At 41.0% G+C, this 12,292-nt stretch overlaps 1 pseudogene; it reads left to right on the top strand.

The window, feature by feature from the left end:
• Positions 1–12,292, top strand: part of LOC121144976 — a 115,006-nt pseudogene that overhangs the window by 73,830 nt on the left and 28,884 nt on the right.

Genomic DNA, 12,292 nt, shown 5'->3' with positions numbered 1-12,292 from the left:
GTGAAAAGAGATTTTGTGTCTGCGTCTCTGTTTCCATTTCCCTCAGCCTCTCGGATAAAAAAGAGAAGTAAATGCAAAAAGGTTTTGTTGTTGTTGTTGTTGTTGTTGTTTTAGATTTATTTAGTTGTATTGGAAAGGCAGATGTAAGGAAGGAGAGACAAAGATCTTCCATCTGCTGCTACACTCCCCAAGTGGCCACAACAGATGGAGTTAAGCTGATCTGAAGCCAGGAGCCCAGAGCCTCTTCTGGGTCTCCCATGCCGGTGCAGGGTCCCAAGGTTTTGGGCCATCTTCCACTGCTTTCCCAGGCCACAAGCAGTGAGCTGGATGGGAAGTGGAGCTGCTGGGATTAGAACCAACACCCATATGGGATCCTGGCGAGTGCAAGGTGAGGACTCCAGTCACTAGGCTACCATGCTGGGCCCTTAAAAAGTTTTTAAAGCAGAACTCTGATGCTGAACTCTGCATCACAGCTTGACTGCTAAATGAAATCCAAGTGTCCCTCGGAGCAACAGGAAGTTAAGTCAATGTTCCACTATTCTCGAGGAAGTCATGTTTGTTTAACATTTCAAACTAACCTAAAATAGTTTGGGACAATGATTTACATTGTAACGAGTGGGGAATAGACAGGACGCTTGGGAAACAGAAAATAAAGCTCACAAAAACAAATAGATCATAAACAGAAAAAATAGCTAATGTATAACAGAGAGTTACAAAAGGCTTGTTTTTGCTTGATGGTCTACTTCCCAAATACCGAAGTCAAGTTCAGGGAAAGAAACCACATCCTTCCGGATTGCCTTCCGTGTCTGTACCCCTCGGCACCAGCAACAGTATCACGTGCGATGACAGATTCTCAACAAATGACGCTCCCATCAATCAATTCATACTTGAAACCAGATTTTGAAAGGGAGATGAAGAAGTGCAGCAAGTAAAAAGGTTACGAAAGGCTTACACTGGTTCAACAACTGGATTACAGAAAGGTGGGGCGGGGGTTGTCAGTGCGTGTTAGCATCTTTAGCAAATAGTAAATGCTCCCAAATGTTCCCTTAATTCCTGCATTACAGTGTTGATCAGATTGCGCTAATCATCTGTTCGCATGTTTGTCTGCCCCACTAGACCACGACGCCTGCTTTCCTCCTGTTCCGTGTACTGTCTGGCACGCAGCATCCAATAAATATTTGATGAACAAAGGAACAAATAATAGGTGTCTGGGTGGCAAACGTTCCAGATGGCTTACTAATTGGGACGTCAGGAATCGCTTCCATTTTTGAGATGCAAAAGAACAAGATGATGTCTTCCTCGAGCATTTTCAAGCCTCTTGGACAATTTGGGTTTATTTCGTTTTTCAGATGCATTACAAAAAAAAAAAAAAAAACTACTTTTTTCTTCGGAGACCTCACACATGACCACATGATGGCGCTGGCGCTGCACCGTAAATCCAGAAGCAGCTGGGCTGCGCGGCTCCCTAAGCACCTGCGGGTGCCTCCTTCTTCCCTCTTCCTGCCGGAGCTCTTTTGTTGTGTTTCCCCGCAGGTTCTCCTTCCCAGCCAGTGGAGCTGGATACACAGAACATTTGCCAAGAAGCTGTCAGTCTGGCCTGGGGTACTGCCCACTTGAAGCTGGTATTTTCTTTGTTCTCCGACAGACAAAATTCTGCGTGTTCCTCCCATTAAAAAAAAAAAAAGAAAAATCTGAGAAGTCTTTGAATGTTGTTTAAAACTGTTATTTCTAGTCTGAGATCCATGGATTGTTATTTTGTACTTGATTGGCCCCTGAAAGTGATCTGTCTTTCCTAAACCAAATAGCCAGCAGAGCAGATTGTATCTGGGTAAGTTATTAGAATCCTCACAGCTCAGGAAATTGAGACCCAAGGTCTTGCCGAAATAACCAAGAGAAGCGGATTAGCACATAATCAAACATTTGCAAACCTATGTTCCAAGTAGACTGTCAGACCTGGGAAAAATAAATAAATTACTCAAAAATCACCAACAGGCTAAGAATTACAAGTGAGTTCAAAGGCATATAATTAATGTGGTTTTCAAAGCAGCAAGGCAATAAGGATTTTCATGAAGTCCCACTAGGTTTTTCAGGGCAGGCATCTGGTGCAACAGTCAAGATGCTGTGTGGTTATCCCATATCCCCTGTCGGAGTGCCTGGATATAGTCGCCTTCTCTGCTTCCAGTTCAGCCTGGGAACGTAGCAGGCGAGGACTCCAGGGCTGCAGGTGCTGCCACCAATGCAGGGGACCACGATGGGACCCACAGCCCCAGCCTTCTCATCCAGCGCTGGCTGTTGAGGCTGTCTGGAGAGCGAGCGAGCATATGGAAAAATCTCTCTGGCTCTCTGCCTTTCGAACAGAATGAAAATGAAGAAGTAACGAATGAAAGTAGATTTTCCTTTTCTTCTCAAATCGAGGCAAATGTTACATAAGATGGAATTTCCGAAGATTAATTTATGAATACTTGTATTGGTATATACTTTTCGATTACAAATATATTTCCATTGAGTCCAGCAGATTTTGACAAATGTAACATGCTAGTGTACGTAGCACCATAGTCAGGATTCAGGACCTGACCAATTCCCGGGAGAGTTCCCTGCTTCCTGCTCCGCTTAAGCCCTGCCCTGACGGTCTGGCATCTACTCTGTGAGAATACCACGGTGCTTCAAAAAGTTCGCTGGAAAGTGAGATTGAAAGATGAGTTTAACTTAGGTGCAAAAAATTGAAACCAATGTATAATGTTCATGACACACACACCTTTTATAAACTTTCCAGAAACTTTCTTGCTTTTGGATGTCTGCTCTGTAACCCTTTCGCAGTCGGATGTTCGCTGTGCTCCATCCACGGTAGGCGCTGCTGGCTCTTCTTTTGTTGAATTCAGAAGCTACACGAACAAGGCTGGAAGACTCACATGAGCTCACTCTAGGCTGTGAAACTGCACAAATTAAAGCAATGTGGCACCAATAGTCACGTCCTCTTCATGGATATTTGAATTGTTTTCAGTTTAGACTACTGTACACAAAACTGCTCTGAGTATAGTCATACAAGGATCTGTGTAGCAACAGGCTTTCATTTCATTGGGGGTAAATGCCTAGGAGTAGGATTACTAAATAATATTGGAAACTATATATGCATATGTGTGTGTAATATATACACTATATGATAGCATATTATATAATATTTATATAGTATTATAAATATAGATTACATATATACATAACTTTACAGAAAAAGCCTGATGTCTCACAGTGTGATTAAATTATGGTATTTGGACTGTCAGAAAAAAAAATCTCACGAACGAGACGAATTAAAACAACAGAGATTTATTTTGTCAAAGCTCAGTATTCGAGAGGCCAGTACCAGAGTGCCATCAGGGCCAAGCTTGCCCTGAAAGCTCCCACCACGGCCCGCCTCCTGCCATTCCCAGCCACCCTCAGCGTTCCTGGCTTGTGGCCGCAGAACGCCAGTCTGCCTCAAGCTTCCCTGTTGGCACCCGACTTTCCTCCCTGCACATCTCCACTGTCTCTGTGACTTAGTGTCCTTCATTATTGGTACCATTACAGGTGTGAAAATGTGTCTTACTCGAGCATGTTTCATCTTTGCTTGACCATTCCCAAGACGACTCCATTCCAAATGCCGGCACTTTCAGAAGATCCTGGCAGACATGAACTTGGGGGTGGGGGAGCACGCTTCAACTGAATGCAATGGTTGGAAAATTTTTAGTCCAATAGTATGCGCAAGAATCCCAGTTGTTCCACATTCCCACCATCATTAGGAATTATGATTACTTTTAAAAATGTTAGCAATTGCTCTGTGTGTGTGTATGGTGGTGGTAGTTTACGCGGGCATACAAATTTAATTATTGTTCTTAAGCATGTCGGCGAGTATGTGTTGAAAATTTAGAAAAAAGTTGTTTGTTGAGAGATTTTGTTCTTTTGTCCATTTAGCACGTGGGCTATTGCCTTTAAGAATTGATTTGTAAAATTAGTAATATCGTTTGAATAGTTTAATTCAGGTAGTTAAATTCAGAAAAAATCCAGCTTAAAAGCTGGATCTTTCCTATTTAATGCTTCTCGTGTCCTCTCTGAGAGGTCAATTCAAACTATAGTCATCAGGAAACCAGAAATTAGATTTTCTTCTGGGGGCTTTTAATTTCAACTTTCATATTTAAAACTATGTGATACTAAAATTTAGTTTCTGTGAAATCTAGGAGGTAAAAGTTAAAGCTATTGTTCCTTCTTTATTCATCCAGTTATTTGGCTCCGTTTGTTGGAACGACTCTTCTTTCTCCATTAAAATTGGCTAAAAAGGAGTTGCCATTGCATGTTGTGTAAAATTAATTGATGGTCCTGTTGTGTTCCAAGCTTTTATTTGCCTGTTCATGCCGCATCAGTTTAAACACCATAGCTGTCCAGCCTAAAATGAGCTATTGTGAGTGGCCTGACTGTCCGATGGGCGGAAGAGGGGACATGATGTTGACTATTCTGAACACTTTTCTACGGGGCAAACAGAGACTCTATGATGGACTATGTCAATCACTGGATTCTTCAAGGACCTCATAGTGCTTGGAGTGGCAAGATTGGCAGCGATTCATAACTGTTGAAATATCAAATCCACTTGAGCAAAAACCTCAGAATATACCCTATATCTGGGACCTTGGAAGGGTGGGAAATCGGGTGGGCCTTCTCCCTTAATATCCCCCTTTAAACATGAAGGAAACAATACAGAAAAACTAATAGTCTTACCCACTTTCCTGTAGCCCTTGAACCTTTTTACCCTTATTAACTATGTAAAGATTGTCAAAATATTAAAAAAAAAATCAGAATCAGCACTGAAGTTTCCACTAAAGCAAATACAAACCACTTATGTGAGTTAGGATTGAGTTGAGTCTATAAAATTCATGCTTTAAAAGAAATCTTCATTTTTCTTCCAAAGTTGTCTTTGAAAAATATGGATGAGGTCCTTAAACCGTATTAAAACTTACGTTGAAAATTCTAAAAGCCATGCACCCAATTTAATCTACTCCGCTTCAAAAATAAACAATAATTCCAGACTGAGAAAAGGTTTTTCTGACATAAAAAAATGTATACAATAAGTAACAACTTCAAAAATGTTTGGAAAGCCTTAAAATATATATACTAATTTTGGGCCAGGCGCAAGGACCTAGTAGCTAACGTCCTCACCTTGAACGCGCCAGGATCCCATATGGGCACCGGTTCTAATTCTGTTGGCCCCACTTCCCATCCAGCTCCCTGCTTGTGGCCTGGGAAAGCAGTCCAGGACAGCCCAAGGCTTTGGGACCCTGCACCGGCATGGGAGACCTCAAGGAAGCTCCTGGCTCCTGGCTCCAGATTGGCACAGCTCTGGCCGTTGTGGTTATTTAGAGAGTGAAGATCTTCCTCTCTGTCTCTCTTCCTCTCTGTATATCTGACTTTACAATAAAATAAATAAAATCTTTAAAATACATACTAATTTATATTTAATGAAAATTTCAATGAATCCCTTTCTTTTGATTGATAATAAAAACATATAGTTATTTTCTTAGGTCTGATTAAAAAAATGTATATTTACCTTAATATATTCAAATGATTGCAAATTAAAACCAAAAGTGTTTTATTCAAATTCATTTCTCATTCCTTAATTACAAATTATAAATTCAGAAAATGTAGAGAATGTTCAAAAAATATACCATACAGCACAAAACACCTGGTACAGCTTATTGTTAAACGCTTTCAGGTTCAGGTTATTCTCAGAACTGCCTGTGTTTCTTTTTATGTGAGATATTTCAATGTTCAGAGAGCAAGAAGTTGAAACAAAGACTTATTCTTATACTCTGACATTTCTTTCAAATACCTTGTTCCAAGGTGAAGGAATCACTCCACCCTCTTCCTTTCCTGATACATCCTTGTCCCCCGAACCCTGGCCTCTCCTGAGAGGTTAGGACTGCACGAACTGCCTTGTAACCAACATCAAGCAGTGACAGTTCACAATCAGACGGTGATAGTTTCACAATTCAGGAACCCGTGTCTAAAGGGGTTCTGACAAGTCCCCAGCCTTTCCTCCGTAAGCTGAAAGTTAGTCTACATGTTAAAGTGCCATCTGGTGGGGTTGCCAGGCAACACAAAACGCAGCTTGCCTGTCCCTCATTGATTCCTAACTTTCTTTCTTCAGTAGATATCCTTTTCTCCACAGTGACATTTCCCTGAAAAATACATAACAAAAAATACCTAGCAAAAATTTTTGAAAAACATGTAGTGAAGTCAAATACTGTAGCGAGGGTTACTTCCTCCATATCAGAGAAACACTAGTATAAATTTACTATATTGAAATCAATTTGGGGAGTGGATAAACATTATAAGGAAATTAAGTCAACTATTTATGAAAATTCATACAAGAATGATTGTTATTCACATGACATTTATGAAAATGCTTAACAAATGAAATTGTGTTCTAATCTAATTTCTTTCCCACAAAAAAAAAGAAAAAAAAATCCATGCCATTTCAATTCAGATTAAGGCCTTCTTGTATCCTGGTTATCAATACAGGATTTGGTAGCCCTGGATTCAAGTCACATGCCTGTCCTTTATTTTCTGTGAATAGGATATAGGGAAAGTTAACCACCGCAGCCTCGTAAAGAAATAACAATTACAGAATGCACAGGGGTGTTAGCCACGGTTAGTAGCCGAGAGCTCCATCTAGGCTTCTCACGTGGTGGCAGGACCTCATTTCCTGGACCATCATCCACTGCTTTCCCAGGAACATTAGCAGGCAGTGGATCAGACGTGAAACTGTTGTGATTCGAACTGGCACTCTGGTAGGCGATCCAGGTGTCCCAACAGGCTCCTTAGCCGGATGCCGCATGACATCAGCCCTACAGTCTTGTCCACTCCCTTGGCATCGTGTAGTTCCGATCAGGCTAAGAGACAGCAAGCAAGAAGAGATTTGGTGACTAACTCTATCAGACTTTTTGCGGTAAGTAGGTAACAGGAATCTAACCTAGACTAATCCAATCTAGACTTCTCAGGGCTTCTCATTTGAATAGATGAATGGAAAAAAAAATTTTTTTTAACCACTTATCCATTCAGATCTGTGATGTTTTCCAACTGAGTCAACACTTACAATGTTATCATCTGTCAAAATCTTCCCCGGAAGAGACTGTGATCAGCTTCTTATCTACAGATGAAGAAAACCTGCATTCCTTTTTCTCTGAACCACACTGTTGTATTGTTGTTTCCACTTTGATGGCAGGTGCTTTCTGAGCCCAGTGATTACTCACAACTAGGCTTCCTTTCTTCTCAGTTATTCCCCAAGAAACCAGGTCTACCAGGATAAAACGTTCCACAAACTACAGGTGCAGAAAGCCTTTACATTGTTTCCATCTGCCACTATACACAAAGAATTTCTGTGAGCATTTTCTGTCTGATCCCTCTTGGGACAGCTGGGGCAGGAATAAAAGTTTCTATTTGGAAATGAAAAAAAAAAGAAACTTTGAAAATGTGTGCTATGTGCATTCAAATGTAAAAACAAAAAAACAAACAAGCAAACACAAAGCTCCAGGTCACAGTTTTCACGAAAACACGTTCATCGGTCTTTGTGACCCTTCCCTTCGTCTGCCAGATCCAAACTTCACTCATCAGTAGCAGAGTAACTGACACATAAATCACAAACATGAGAATTTACTTTTGGAAAAAATCCGGATCTTGGAGCAAGTATTTACCACAACAGCTACAACACTCCTTGGGTGCTGGCATCCTATATCGGGAGTACATGGGTTCAAGGCCCAACTCCACTAGCAGTTAATTCCAGCTTTCCAACTAATATACACAATAATGACAGCTCAAACAGTTGGGTCCCTACCATCCACTTGGTAGACCCAGACTGATTTCCTGGCTTCTGGCTTTAGCCTAACCCAGCACTGGTTGATGAAGGCAGTTGGAGAGTGAGCCAGCATTTGAAAGATTTCTTCCAATTTCTCCTTCAAACAAACAAACAAACCAAGATAAATAAGCAAACTTCTAAAGATTTAAGTAAATAAAGAATTGACACTTTCAGGAAGTGAGTAGGCTGAGGTTCACACGAGCTTCCATTAAATAAGGATTCAGGCGGTCACTTGGATTTCCCACTGACTCTCCTGAGGTATCATGTGTGATTGCTTTCGGGCAGTTTGTACACGGCAACAGATCAGCTAATTGCTCCTCAGTCTGCTATAAGCACAATTGGTTACACGGGTTGCAAAACCAACCCAGGGAATAGGCTATGAAATTGGTATTGAAGCTTTGGCAACAATCTGATCAGGATACTGAATGTGAAGCAGAAATACAAAGCACAGCTTGGTTTTTTTTTATTTATTTATTTATTTAATTTTTTTCACAGTAATTTCCAGTGGCAGAGACAGATGTTTCTTGAAGTGGCAAGAGATTTGCAAAGCAGAATGTACTAGCACTTACTGTAATTGCTTTATTAATATTGCATGTGTTCATGGCTTCTATGTTCCAGCTTGTGGCTCCTCTTACTTTAAACAACTTCAGCTGTTCCGATGACTGACACTTCACTGTGATGTCAGAGACCCTTTGAATCACACCTCAGGTTTTGCTCCTGCATTGAAAGTTCATGTAACTACTTTTCCCTTTTTTGCTTTTATTACACTTAGAAGCCCTCAGGTGGCACTGCAGCACCATCACAGTCAGTGGGCCCAGAGATGAAAACAAAAAATGTAGGCAGCTGAGGATAAATACCCAATTGCAAATCTGCCCTTGCACAGAAATGACATATCCGATCCCTAGCCAAGTCTTGATCCTTGGGGGGGGGGGGAGAATTGTTTGTTTGAAGGGCCAGAGACAGAAGATTTTTCATCTTCTGGTTCACTCCCCAAAGCTGTAAGGACTGGAGCAGGACTGGTTCGAAGCCAGGAGCCAGGAGCCAGATTCTTCTTCTGGGCCTCCCACATGGGTGCAAGGGCCCAAGCTCTTGGACTGCCTTCTACAGAGGAAAGCAAAGGAGCTTTTTTGGTGTGTCTATATCTATATCCTTAAAAAGGATGATAGACCACTATTGTAATTTGCTCCAAGGTCGCCCCTAGCAACAGCCTGTGGGTTTAGTGCAGGCCCTACCATGCCACAGACCATAAGTGGTATCTGGAGAAGGCAGCCATGCCTCCCAAACCCACCAATCACCACGCCACCTTGGAAAACTGCTGGTACTTCCCTCTGAAACCACCAATGATAGAGGGCCGAAACATGCATTAGAAATTCAACCTTTTACACAATGTTGTGACTATCAAACACGTTCGTGCCAACACTCACAACCGAGGTCTCTGCCCTTCCGCTGGTGAAAACAGAAGCATCTTTCTTGAATTCACGTTGCTAGGAGAGAGCCTACTCAATATTTAATTTTAATCTAACTTGCCGCATTTTTCCTCATGCCAAGCCAAGCAGTTATGCATAATTCATTGTGGTGGACAAGATCTCTTACGTCTTCCGAGGCAGTGACCTAGAGACGACGATGTGGTGACCAACACAATCCCTTTCTGTGCATCGCTGGGTTTAATGTGCTTAACTAGATGGTTATAAACAGAAACAGTTTGGTGGGAAAAGCCAACACCAAGATGTAGTAAAACATGTAGATGTTTGGATTGCACCTCATCTGCATAAGTAAGTGCAGTTTGAAGAAATGACTGATGACCTTTCTGTATTCCAGATGATTCAACGGGATCAATGGCAGGTCACCACAACGGGTGTGAAAAGGCTTCTTGAACAGAAAGAAGGAATCGAGGGACAACAAAAATGTTTCCAAGATACTCCACAAACTAGTTCTCTGTGAATATTAAAAAATTGAGGGCCGGTGCAGTGGCTTAACAAGCTAAGCTTCTACCTATAAGCACTAACATCCCAAATGGGCACTGGTTCATGAATTGGCTGCTTCGCTTCTGACCCAGTTCTCTGCTTATTGCCTAGCAAAGCAGTGGTAGATGGCTCAGTTTCCCAAGACCCTGCACCAATATGGGAAACCCAAGAGAAGCTCCTGGCTTCAGATCAGTCCATCTCTGGTCATTGTGGCCATTTGGGAGGGAAACAGCACATGGAAGGCTCCTTATCTGTCTCTCCTTCTCTCTGTAAATCTTCCTTTCCAATAAAAATGAAAACACCTTAAAAAAAAAAAAGAAACATAACTTTTGGATGTGAAGCCCCACGATATAACAAGATTTTAGGGGTGAACTTCTTAATATAGTTATTGACATTATTTAGATCAGCTGCAGAGCATCTGGACTCAAATCCTAGCTTAGCTTCATCCGTGTTCCAACTGATGAAAACTCAGTAAGGTAGCTGAGTTCTTGCCCCCCACGAGGAGATCTGAACAGCATCCCGGCTCCTGGATTCAGCTTGGCCCAACATAGATTGCCACAGACATCTGGGGAATGAGCTAGTAGATGGGCGAGCTCTCTATGTCTGTCTTTCTTCCAAATCAATACGTAAAAATGTTAATGTAGCAAATGATACAAAATCCCAGAAACCCACAGTCCACCATGACAAATCTAGTTATTTATCTGTCATCAACAATCAACATGACTCACTCCCCAAATCTAATGTAAACTCCTTTACTTAGAAAAAAAGGAATCTAAATCCTACTTCATTAATAAAAATTGTTTTAAAAAAACATGTGAGGAAAAGAATCTGTAGAAGTTACATTTTACGTACTTAAGCTAATAACATCTTGCAGGTAAACAGAGATTACTTGCAAAGGTCAGGTTAACATATAATATTATTAAAATAGTGCCATTCCCTCAAGCTGTTCCGCTACATCATCAATCTGACACATTAACATACTGCACAGCCCAAACGCTGCTCTCACTACGTTTTTCCCAGATTTTGTTTCATTTAAAATATTGTGTACCAAAAAAAAGTCATACTCAAGATACTGCTTATCCATGACACCCCTGAAATGCTTTGACAGCTGAGACTTTTTTTTTTTTTAAGTAACAGAGCCATGTATACATGCGTTTGTTCCTCAATAATTTTTTTTTTAAGTAAGTCTCGCTCACTAGCGTTTGATCTCCTCTTTTCTTTTTGGTTAGTTCTTGCATTGTGCACTTTTCCCCCTGTGTGCCAGTCAGCATCCCAAGCGGATACCGGTACGTAGCAGCTGTCCCTTCTCACCCCTGGCGATCCCACATCTGACATCTTCCTTGCCCACTAAAACTGTTTCTTATTGCAAAGAGAGAGAAAGAATAAAGGCAGAAGAGCAATTCATACATCTTTCACTCCAATACCTCATTTTCTAGTTTCGTCAGCTTTTCGATGCACAATGCTTAAGAATATTCTGTTCTTGGGCTGATCCGTATTTTTTTTTTTTTCATAAAACCACAGGGCACAGCTGCTGAGCACAGAAACTAAATGTCACGAATTCGGTGCCCTGCGATTTGGCAGCAAACTCTGGCTGCACGCTTTTCATGGAAGGTTCTTTTCGCCTTCACTCCCTCATTGTGCTTTTTTCAACAAAAGTCAGATAGTAATAAGCAGTACATTTACACACCACAGTAAATGATTGTAACAGTATAAGGTAAGAGGATAAATACTTATTAGCACAAAAAAGTACAGTATAACCCTACAATGAATAGGAAAAAAATTATTTCAGCAGTTAATGAAAATATGGATACATTTGACAGAATTACTCAGGGGAAGAAAATCACCTGCTTGCCTCCTGGAGACAAATGAACTGGGTGTGCATGTGCTTAATCCGCTCAAGACTATAAGTCTAATTGTTAAAAGCCGCCACCCTCCCTGCCTCCTACCCAGGTCTGAGGGGGCACCCCTTGCTCCATCCTGCCTTTTCTAGCCAATCTGAGTTTCTCTTCCCAAGATGCACCGCTATGGCTGCCAGAAAAGATGTTAATAATACCTTCCTAGGAAATTCTGCATTTGGTTCCCTGGGGTTAATTGTTCACCAAAAAAATGGACAATCAAACCATTTGGATGAAGGACGGAGATGGTGCTGTTATGGAAAGAACAAGAAAGAAAAAGAAAACTTAAAACATATTTCATAGGTGATCTCAAATTTATTTCTCATTATTAATTACTGTTTTAATTTTATGTCATTTAGCACTGCAGCCTCACATTAACTTGCTGGCTTATTGTAGTCAAATAAAGCTTTTAACATGTATATGCCTAATAGGTTTTCCATAATAATTTTGTTTCTTGCTAATAATCGAGCCAGTTACAAAGAACTTTCCCTAAATAATAAGTCTATAAAATATATCTCATCAAAGATATGGTAATCACACAGGGTTAATTTACATGA

This window comes from Ochotona curzoniae, unplaced genomic scaffold (assembly GCF_017591425.1).
Source record: "Ochotona curzoniae isolate NIBS_2020 unplaced genomic scaffold, NIBS_Ocur_1.0 scaffold_3208, whole genome shotgun sequence".
NCBI classification, from domain to species: domain Eukaryota; kingdom Metazoa; phylum Chordata; class Mammalia; order Lagomorpha; family Ochotonidae; genus Ochotona; species Ochotona curzoniae.
This window is presented reverse-complemented; position numbering and strand designations above follow the sequence as displayed.